This window comes from Ptychodera flava, chromosome 8, assembly GCF_041260155.1.
Source record: "Ptychodera flava strain L36383 chromosome 8, AS_Pfla_20210202, whole genome shotgun sequence".
Taxonomy (NCBI): domain Eukaryota; kingdom Metazoa; phylum Hemichordata; class Enteropneusta; family Ptychoderidae; genus Ptychodera; species Ptychodera flava.
In genome coordinates this window covers 20,114,749-20,125,322 of record NC_091935.1, presented here as the reverse complement: position 1 = coordinate 20,125,322, position 10,574 = coordinate 20,114,749, and positions in this window count along the sequence as shown.

Below are 10,574 nucleotides of genomic sequence, written 5' to 3'. Positions count from 1 at the left end.
AACTGTAATATGCAGGTGTAATTTAGCACCAATCCAAGGGGTTAAAAATAGGTCTCCAGAGATGTCACTATCAGCCAGTTGTTAGCTCAGCCAGTTACAAATCATTTTCTGAACTGTCAATGATAGCTACTGTTGAAAAATCTCGTTTGACAAACTTTCAAACAGTAAACCAAGAAATAACTGAGAAATAAATAGGGTATTTTATAACTGATGCATGGGCACACAACTGTAAATAAAATGAATTGTTTATTGCTAACCACAGTCAATGCCAATAGTAACAATGATTCACTTATGTAAGTTTGACCATATATTAACTAATACATGTAGGACAGAGGAAGTGAGAAACAACCAAACAAAACAAACAGAAACGCAAAAAGATCAGAAGTTTTCTGTACTCTATCGCGCCTAGAGCTCTGTGAGAATAGGCGCATTATTAATCTTCTCTATTATTATTATTATTGCATTAGTTCTAACAGTATCAAATGCAATATAGCAATTGCGCCATCTGTTATAGTATGTTCCTTGTTGGAATCAAGCCTTTCTTTAATTTCCCTTTCAACTTATTATACTAGCATGTCTTTTCTTGACAGACCTGTTTTCATTCCATTACTGGAAGTGAAATATTTACCAATAAGTTGTAAAACATAAATTCAGAACCGGAAACCAAACCAGAAAAAAATTCCATCTTGTATTGCGATAGTGATAACACAAAAATCTGCCAGATGTTTAGAGTGTAGTAGCTGCAGTGCTGTAGCTCAAGGCTTCACTAAGGATTGTGGCAGGCAAAACCTATTGTTATAGGTTTGAGTGGAGGATTTGGGAGGCAAATCCCTTGCGAAGCATTTGAAACAAAAATATTAAATAATGGGTGGGAAAACAAAAGAGACAAAAAATATGCTGGTTTCTGAAAACATCGAACCTGACGCGACTCACACTCCCCACCCTTTAGTTAATGTTGCACACTGCCTAACCTTTCCAGTCCTATTGCAAGGGAGAAGGGGACTATGTATTGCTACCCATTTTACACCTGGACTAATTTACATATGCGCATTAATATCACTTTGTGATGCAGCTTTGAATATCGGAATCAATGGTGCCGAAATCCTGAAATGAATGTCCAAAAGCACAATGTAAAAAGTGTACGGTATATTACAAAGAGAAATGGTCCTAACCATTCAGTATGATTCTACTCTTCTCATAACCCACTGGTTGTGCACAGAAAGTCAAATATACAGGTTACTTGATTGTACCAATTTGCCGGTTATTTATCATGTGCATGGAAAGGTGTTGATTAACTGAGCTGTGACTTTTTGACATGATACATGTACATAAAAGGGTATTAAAATATACTCAGTGTTGAAAAATAAGATAAACTCTGTATTCAGCATCAATTTCTTTTCCAAAATGGCACAAAATTGCCTTCGCGATCTATATAAACTTTTTGCGGTCCCTTACAACTTACACATATAGGTATGTTTTACCGGTATGTTGATGCTCTTTTTAGCCTTACCACAATGATATTAGCATATTCAACATGAATTGAGTTGGTTATAAAATTTATTTTAAAAGTCTGTGATTAATTAACCTACAAACAGTAGCCCCCAAAAGAATTATTATCTGGATGATTGCATTTGGCAAGTGAAATCAAGTACACACTATGGACATCACTGGCTGCCATTGTACTAGACTCTCTCACAGCCCCCTGCCTGCTTCACCTCAGACCTTAAATACTGCCCTCGGCAGTTGAGCTGAGCAAAGCTCGGCTCAGCGAACCGGTGCCAAGTTCTGCTTCGCTATAACCCAACTGGCTAGGTGAGCCTCGCTTGCTTGAAAGACTGTTGAGGATGCATCACCATATGAGTGAGGATAGAGCTGCGTAACAGATGAGGGTCTGTGAGAGAGTCTACCGTAGTTTTTGTTTTCACCATTGCAACAATTACATCATAGCAGATCTCACTGAAGTCTGTGTGGATTTTCATTTCTTGTGTGATTGCAGGTGTTCTTCACTAAGAGTTTGTGAAAGGTTATTATAAGTTTAGGGCCTACAAGTAAAATTAATGTAGGTTTGGTGACCAAAATCACACAATTTTTCCCATGGCCTCATAGCATTGGCAGACCTAGGATGATCACCATGTGTCCGTCAACTTCACATCTTCAGTTTATCTTACACACAAACCCTCTGTCCACTTACCTGTTCACCCAATTCCCTATATGCAGGTCCACACTCACCATTGATAACAATGGGTTTTGGCCAAACCATGGTAGTGAAAGAGTTTAGGATCTGTTGTGATATCATTGACAAACAACTTTCCATTAACTGTTGTTGTTAGGGTACGCAACACAGTTGTTTGTTTATTGTGTAAATCATGGGTCATAACCACCAACACAACTCCACACAATAGGCAGGAATCAGCTGATATGGTTTATACTGATCCTCACACAATGAATAAAGACATGTGCCGAAAGGAAAGAATTTAAATTAATTTTGCAAAGAGAGGACTGGGCATGTGTGTAGTATAGTAGCATATTTTAGTTCAAGAACGTGTATGTCAAAATGAGATGTAAAATTGTTTTGTTTTAGATAACCAAGGGAAATACCTGAACGATGTTCTACTTTTGAACTCAGATGTGTTGATTTCAAGAGCTACCTGTATCTTCATTAAAACCTGTTCAAGATCATAAGTGCAAGGTATGTCATTTATACACTTTGGAATATTCCTTTCTGTACTACGGTACATAATAAAAATCCTGTTGATTAGCAAAGCATTTGCCTTTTGAACTTGCTGCTCAAGTTTTGAATTTTGAGCGTAAAGTTTCTAGCTGCTCTGATATGGTAGTAGGCAGGATGATTTTTAGGTAAATTCTTCTGATTCGGTCAATCATGAATAAAAAGTACGCAAGCAATCTCAACTTTTTGGTATAACATAAATTTCCAACCGTTATCTTTTTATTATACTTTAGAATGGAAGAAACTAAATATTTACCCTATACACATGTATGATGCAGTTCCCCTCAAGTCCTTATGTGGATATGTAAAAAGTACAGAATTATTCTCATATTTGCAACACATTCATGGCCATTAACAGTGCAACGATTTGTCTGAATCAGTGTTTACAGTCACAAGGAAAATGAACTAAATTTGTTTGATATAGATGGTATCTGTGGACATAGTCATGTATTAAGTTTAGAATTGACTGAAATTTTGCCCATTTTTTCCTTCAAGTTCCAACATAGAGGGCGTGCAATAATGGGCATGTGTGATTTCTCACCTCGCACTTGTCAGGCAGTCATCTGTGTGAGGAAGTTATGACATATTTAGTGTTCTCCCCAGAAATTTCTGAAACAGGATCGACTAATTTGCATAACAATAACTATGTAAATTTTATGTTAATTATGCAATACACAAATCACTCCATAGCATCAGAAAAAATCCCACAATAAAGGATAAAGTAACATCTTTCATGCACTAAGCACTTCATATATTACATCCATATTTTCATTCAAAGTCTTCCAGTTCTCTCTTGAATAACATTCAAAATCAGACGTTTTTATGTGATCCTCTGTTACTACCGGTACATGATTGCTATTCTAAAACCATGGACGTCTTTTTTAAACGTGCATGGCAAAACAGTCACACGGACAAATTCATACGGGACTGAATATTGCACGTACAATTCTGAGTCAGAGGAGCATGCCTGCAGTGAAATATGTTGACTTTAAAACTCAATTCATAATAAAGAGAAGCCCGAAAATATTGATATCAGGTATTTCAAGAACAAGATTTGAAATTGCATCGACTTCTACTTCGACAAACGTACGAAACTTTGACAACTGCGTAGCGTCGGCCGCGGCCGTGCATTGTGTGGAGCACACTTGAACACACGCGACCTTTGAACCTATACTGTATACCCTAACCGTACGTACATAGCTGCTGTATTCAGATGACCACACGAATGATTATTTTAGCTCATGTAGTTCCTTTTTCTTTCATTTCATGGTGCCTTGAATATTGTAAAACGGGTCACGGGTTTTTAAACTGGATCAAGTGCAATTGTTTCATAAAGTCAATCTACAAATCCATGCAAGTTACGAATGCGTGACACGAGGTGACACACATGGCTTCAACGTCATGTTGAATTGTTGACGTACTGCTACACAGATCTCGAAATGGCTAACTCGGACACGCAACGATCTGAACACGCGGCAGTACCATACATTTTTGCAATCAATCGTACGATTTCAGCCACTTCTGATCGAAATCACTTTTTCTGACCTTTGGATTCTTACCAGTGCGAGACATTGGTGGCAACGGCAGTTCAACCAGTTGCCTATAGTACATATGCTTTGACCATCGAACTACCTCCATCCATGCTTTGACTGAGTGCCCGCTGGCAAAGATGCAACACCGAGCCTTTCGTTAAGTGTACTCCATGTCCGTTGTATAAAATGGCCGTTATCTGTACGATCGGCAGCGTAACACATTTCATGCTTTTTGAATTTAAGTTTCATCCGTCTTAGCCGATGTTCATTTGCATACGGCCGGCCTATTTATTCTCCTCACACAGACAAGCGGACAAGCGCGACTTTGGGTGCTTTGCACCCGATAACCCTGCCTTATTGTGTGTGAAACACCAAAAGCATCGACATGAAAGGAGAACAGTCTAACCATTTCACACATTTTGGCGATGGAATAAACCTTTTAATCATCGGGAACGTCGTGTTATCGCCACATTAGAACCGTTTCACACTTGATACGCTCGCTGAAATAAAAGTGACAAAATCGCCGCCGAGAAACAATAGGTCTTCAGCCACTCAGAATCAGCGGACATGAAACAGGGTCGGCATGAAAAATAAAGGATCGGGCGAAAAAATAAAGGATCGGGCGAAAAAAATAAAGGATCGGGGCCGATCCTGTTAAACGGCCTGGGAGAAACACTGATATTTGAGAAACGGATAAATTGGATGCAAGCACAAATACCGGTATATGGATATCATGATGAAAAGTTTTATTTCATTTCATTTTATTGTATTCTCATCAGTTAGCAGCTTAAAGACAAGTCAAAATATGAAATATAAAATACAAACCTATTAACAGAAAAATTGCAAATGCAAGAAACTATATACAAGAAACATACAACAGAAAGATTGAAATCACATAGACAAACCTCAAAGATGTTTGTTTTGTAAAGTTGCACTACATTGGCAAAGATATCAATATTACTAGTACTGTTAAGTGAATTAAATAAGCAGGAAATGTGACCAATGAACGCTTTCTTTGTAACATTGACTCTATTATAAAAGTTAGGTCTCTTCGTCTGGCACTCAAACAAGGAACATCGAGACCAACGAAAGATACACTATCTGTACAATTAGATGTAAAAAAGACATTCTTGCATTCTTATAACATGAATGGATGGTAATATATAATTGATCTATTGTTGCAGCTGTCTTATGGTTGTCCTTTAATTTACTTTCAGATGCAGTTCCTGAGGAGATGCACTAGAATGTGGCATTTTCACCTCAACAGACAGAAATATGTGTTCCAACTTCGTGTACCACTGGGCACACTTGCCTCGTCAGCCAAGAAACAACAAGCCGATGGGAAGCTGCGGTCAGAATCTGGATACAGTTACACTCTACCATTAGAGAGCACAAGCAATGGTCTAGCTTTGTGTTGTACAAATTATAAAACTGGATCCCAACATGGGGTTTTGCAGATCCCACCCCGAGATCACACGGTGGGACAGATACAGGGTTCCTCAGCATGGATAATAAATTCAAAATTCCACACAAGTTGCAACAAGACAGATGATGTAAACGCCACAGTTTTTAACTCCTACAAATACAGGTACCTGTCGCAGGCACCATTGCCAGCTTTAATGCTTGGATTTTCCGGCCTCATTCCGTTTGCGTCAGCTGCATTGTACAGTGTTGCAAGCGGTACCATCTGCACAGACATACTGTATGCACAAATGGCCTACGGTGCAACTATCCTTTCATTTCTCGGAGGAGTTCGTTGGGGTCTCACGCTGAGCGACACAGATGTGAAGCCCGACTGGTTGAACTTGACCTACAGTGTCACACCAGCTCTCGTTGCTTGGTTTGGACTGCTGCTGGATCCTGGAGCTGGTTTGATTTGCCTCATTGCTGGCCTCTCTGGAGCAGCCATCATTGACATACAACTGTCAGGCTACCCAGCCTGGTTCAAGTCTCTACGATTTTACCTGTCATCAGGAGCAGCATTGTCACTTTTTGTTTCCCTTGTATTTTATTGTAAAAGTCCAAAACGACAGACAGGGAGCACACTGCATAATTTTAAAAAGTACTTCATTTGATGAGTGCATGTACTGGAACTTGAATAGTTCAGACTCAAAATCTGCAGTACCAGATTTCTTAATGCCATCGATAAGTGGCCACGTCAGACCTTATAATGAATGTGAGTTTAGACCACAAACAGAATTTGTACTGTACACAGGTAAGCAGCAGAGGATATTCTTATATTTGCATGCTTTATACTGATTTTGCTTGACAGCACAGTAGTAATGACTTTCAACTTCCCCATTGGCTTTCAAAGCAGATCATATTGCAATTGTATGATGTAATATTGTGCTAGCTGTGTACGATAAGGACTTGCCATGTTCAACATTACCATACATGCGCTTGCATTACAGAAATAATACGAGGATTTAATGTGTTCCCGACCAACTGAATTGCCATGATATTTTGAACACTGCCACCAAGCAGGTGTCTTTTGAAAACAAAAGGAGTCACACCTGGCCTATGGTGGCGCTATGTCTGATAGCTTTATCAACCATGCAACATAATTTTTGTCATTAAAATCAAGGTCACTGCACAGTTTCCGATCTAATGTCAATTCTGCGAGGGTTTGCTGGTAAATGAATGTTCTGATTCATGATATTTTTGGTCTGAGAAGTCACACAGCAGGTTTTGAAATCCACCAAGTTTTCAACTTGGCCCAGTTCTGGAAGGAGGCACATGCATTGTACATTTGCATTGAAAATGTTGCACCATGTCAACTATTTCTGATTTTCTCACACCAAACTGCATCACATCTAACACCACAATCACACATGCCAAAATCATGGCAGTACTCAATCCAAGACAATGTTATCACTACAGTGTTGTCACTACTTGTCGTCATTATTGAGTTTGATTAAAATTCACATGAGATGACAGTGAAGTGTCATTGTCACTTTATTTAGTTTATGTATTCAACCTTTAAATGATGCAAATAAAGCAAAGTAATCCCCTTATGTTTACTGTTAATATGACTAAAATATGGAATAAGTAAAGACTTGGAAAAAACTAACTATACATAAAAAAACCCCCAAAAACGATCAGTCAATTGTGTTTTGTAACATACTTCATCAAATTTTATTGCCTAAAAATCGAAATGTTCCTCAGCTATCATTACTTGTCTCGGTCGTGGCATGCTTATGGCACTTTAAAAGATCCCCTATCAACAGTTTTTCTGACCTATTATCTAGTTAAAAGTTTCCGAAACTGACACGTAATTTGCTTTTTGCAAGTATCAGCATCAAAATGATGCATACCACATGACTCTAAACTAACGAATCACAACTGAGAGTTTTGACGAGGTGTGTTACAAATGGCACTATCCTTACAAGCATTCCCAATAATACAAAAAAACCAACAACATTAAAACAGGAAGACAGAAAATATTGGTGAAAGTTATACTGTAATAATATTCTTGTATATAAAATGTGTGATTGACATGACAAGTATTACTACAATTAGTCATTTTCTTGTGACACCAAGGCTAAAATACATTTATATTCTTTTGTTGTTACTTGAGTGATACAGTGTATGGTCTGACATGGAACCATCACAGTTCAAAGCAGCCTAGCACTGAGATCCCAAACTGAAACTGAGGAAATAACAGAATTGTCAATTCTTAGACTAACTAGATCTGTATAGATTGGATTTCAAAGTGGCAAGGCCTCCATGAACAGCAACTGTCTTGTCATTCTTCAGTACAGGCAAGTTTGATTTCATTCGACCACCAACGTCATCAACACAGAGTTTAACACCATTTCAACTGTTGTCAGGTTATTGCAGATGTCCGTAAATTTGCATATCATTTGCTAAAATTATACAATCAAATCCATAGTTTACAATTATGATGTCTTGCAGTGGTGCTGTATATACCAGGGCTGTAAAACAGTCTAGACTAATCGCTGATTTGAACCAAAGTAGTTAAGTACATCACTTTACACTCCTGCAAAATGGCCCCTTTAAGTCCACTTGTAACATGGCCTGCGAATTTGATAAGATCTAAGATGTCATAAGTACATGTATCAGGTCAATATATACAAAGCTGTATAAAATCACAATATTACTGATAATGTCCACTGCTGCAGCACATGTCTGTAAAATGGATTCAAACTGTAATACTGAATATCAATTGATGGTAAGAGTGTGTAATAAGATTTTTTTGGTTTTTTGTCTTTCCAACAAACTGTATATGACATGATCACATGTCAATATCCATGTGAAATAACATGCAAACCTTTAAGACCTAAGTATTTGGTCTGTGAAACAGAGAACTGTACTTGGTACACCTGATACATACGCATAAAAGACACAAGTCCTTTGGTAGAATGTAAAGGCTGCCAGCAAGAAGTCAACAGCCTTGTTTTGCAGTCATGTGAATATTAGGGCTACCATATGTCTTATCCCATAAAAACTAAACTACAGAGTAGGTTTTGCAATCTTTTATGAATATGTAACTGTTTGCAGCTAAATGTGAAGTCATATAGTTACTACGGAAGTTTTGACATAGTTAAAACAAAGTTGCGTAACATTTTGAAAATCATATTCAAACTGTGGTATCACCATACCGTACTATGTAATAATTGGATAAAATGGTGACATAGCTTCTCTCTTCATAAAAGAATCTGTGAAAAAATACTGAATGAGCAGTCTTTCTTGGATTATGATTGTGATCATTCACTACTGAGACTGCAACATTGTTGCTTCATACAATGTAACATTCAGTTTTACTCAGCTCCATACGTCATTGAAGACTGGATATTTTTGTACACTAAGATTAAAAGGTACTGGCAATTTTCCAAGCAATGTATCTTAAAATAGTTAGGAACATTACTTTTACTCTTCACATTTTGTCTACCAACTGTTAGCTACAAGATTATACATGTAACTATGGAGACGATGGAAATATTTCTACTTATAAGTGTTATCATCCATCATAACTGATTGGTATGGCAAAAGTTTTTGGGACTGGCATTTTCTTTTGAAGATATACAGTAAAGGCATTTCAACCTGTGATGCGGCTCCACACTTAATTGCCCACATTACAAGGGATAGAAACACTTTTGTATTTCTTGTGGCAAAAGTTTGCCACTGGATATGAAATCAGGTGGCAATTATATATAATCTGGTGGCAGTTTAACACATCATGTGATCGGTATAATAATTCATAATGTCATTGCCACATACTCATTCAAATTTATAAATTCTTGAAAATATGGTGAGTACACGTCACAAAAAGTCAACCCCTACTGCAGGCCTCTAAAAAAAATTTTCAAATTTACTGGCTGTGGGACAAGTGAATTTTAATTTTTTCTTGCCCGAGAGGAAAAATTACTTGCCCTAAATTTCTAATAATTGTACCAGTAATTTGTAACATAGAGCAAGAATTTGGGCATATTAAGTGAATGCAAAGAAGGAAAATGAAGATTGAAAAATGAACTACATTTTGTTAAAATGAAGGACTTTTATCAAAACTGAAATGTAGCAGAAGAAATGTGAAAATACTTTAAACTTATTTTTTTCTGTAGATTTGGTCATCTAGAAAACATCTTTGAATTTGGAATTTTTCCACAACCTAATCTAAATAAAAATCTTTGCATAAGATTAATAAGATTGTGTGACTTTCAAATTTTCTCAATTAAATCATGTCTTTAATTTACAATGTGCATGGCTGCTGCTCTTTATTATCAAGCTGAGATCACAAACAACTGCTCTGCTAGTGTTAATCTGCCAATGACATATACACATCTGCAACCTTTTTACCTGTTTACATGTTTGCTCACTGAGCACAGCCGTCTGTCAAAGTTTTATTTTGATAAAATGTATTCGTGAAGAAAGCAGATTCAAGTTTCGTTTTCGTTACTCTTCAGTGCAGATTTGTTTTCTGTAAGTGAGAGCTGACCCCAAACAACCAAGGTCACGAATTTGAAACTATCTGCATCTCGCACACTATATACGTAGCTGCAATATGTGGCCTCCTTGGTTCACGGAGCCCGTTTCAACTGTGATGTAAACTTGTACTTTTTCAAGCGGTGGTTGATTATTGCGTTTAATAGTAAGCATTGCTGAGATTTTATGACTCCAAATAAGTTTACATCCATTTACCAAGCACATGGTGCAATTACACTATCACGTGAAGCCGATCGACTGTCATACACGTGCACAGAGAGAGTGGCAATCACTGTCAAGGGCATACCATTTTACGGCACACATAGAAAATACTGAGTTCACTCCGCGTACATCAGAGAGAACATGTTGCA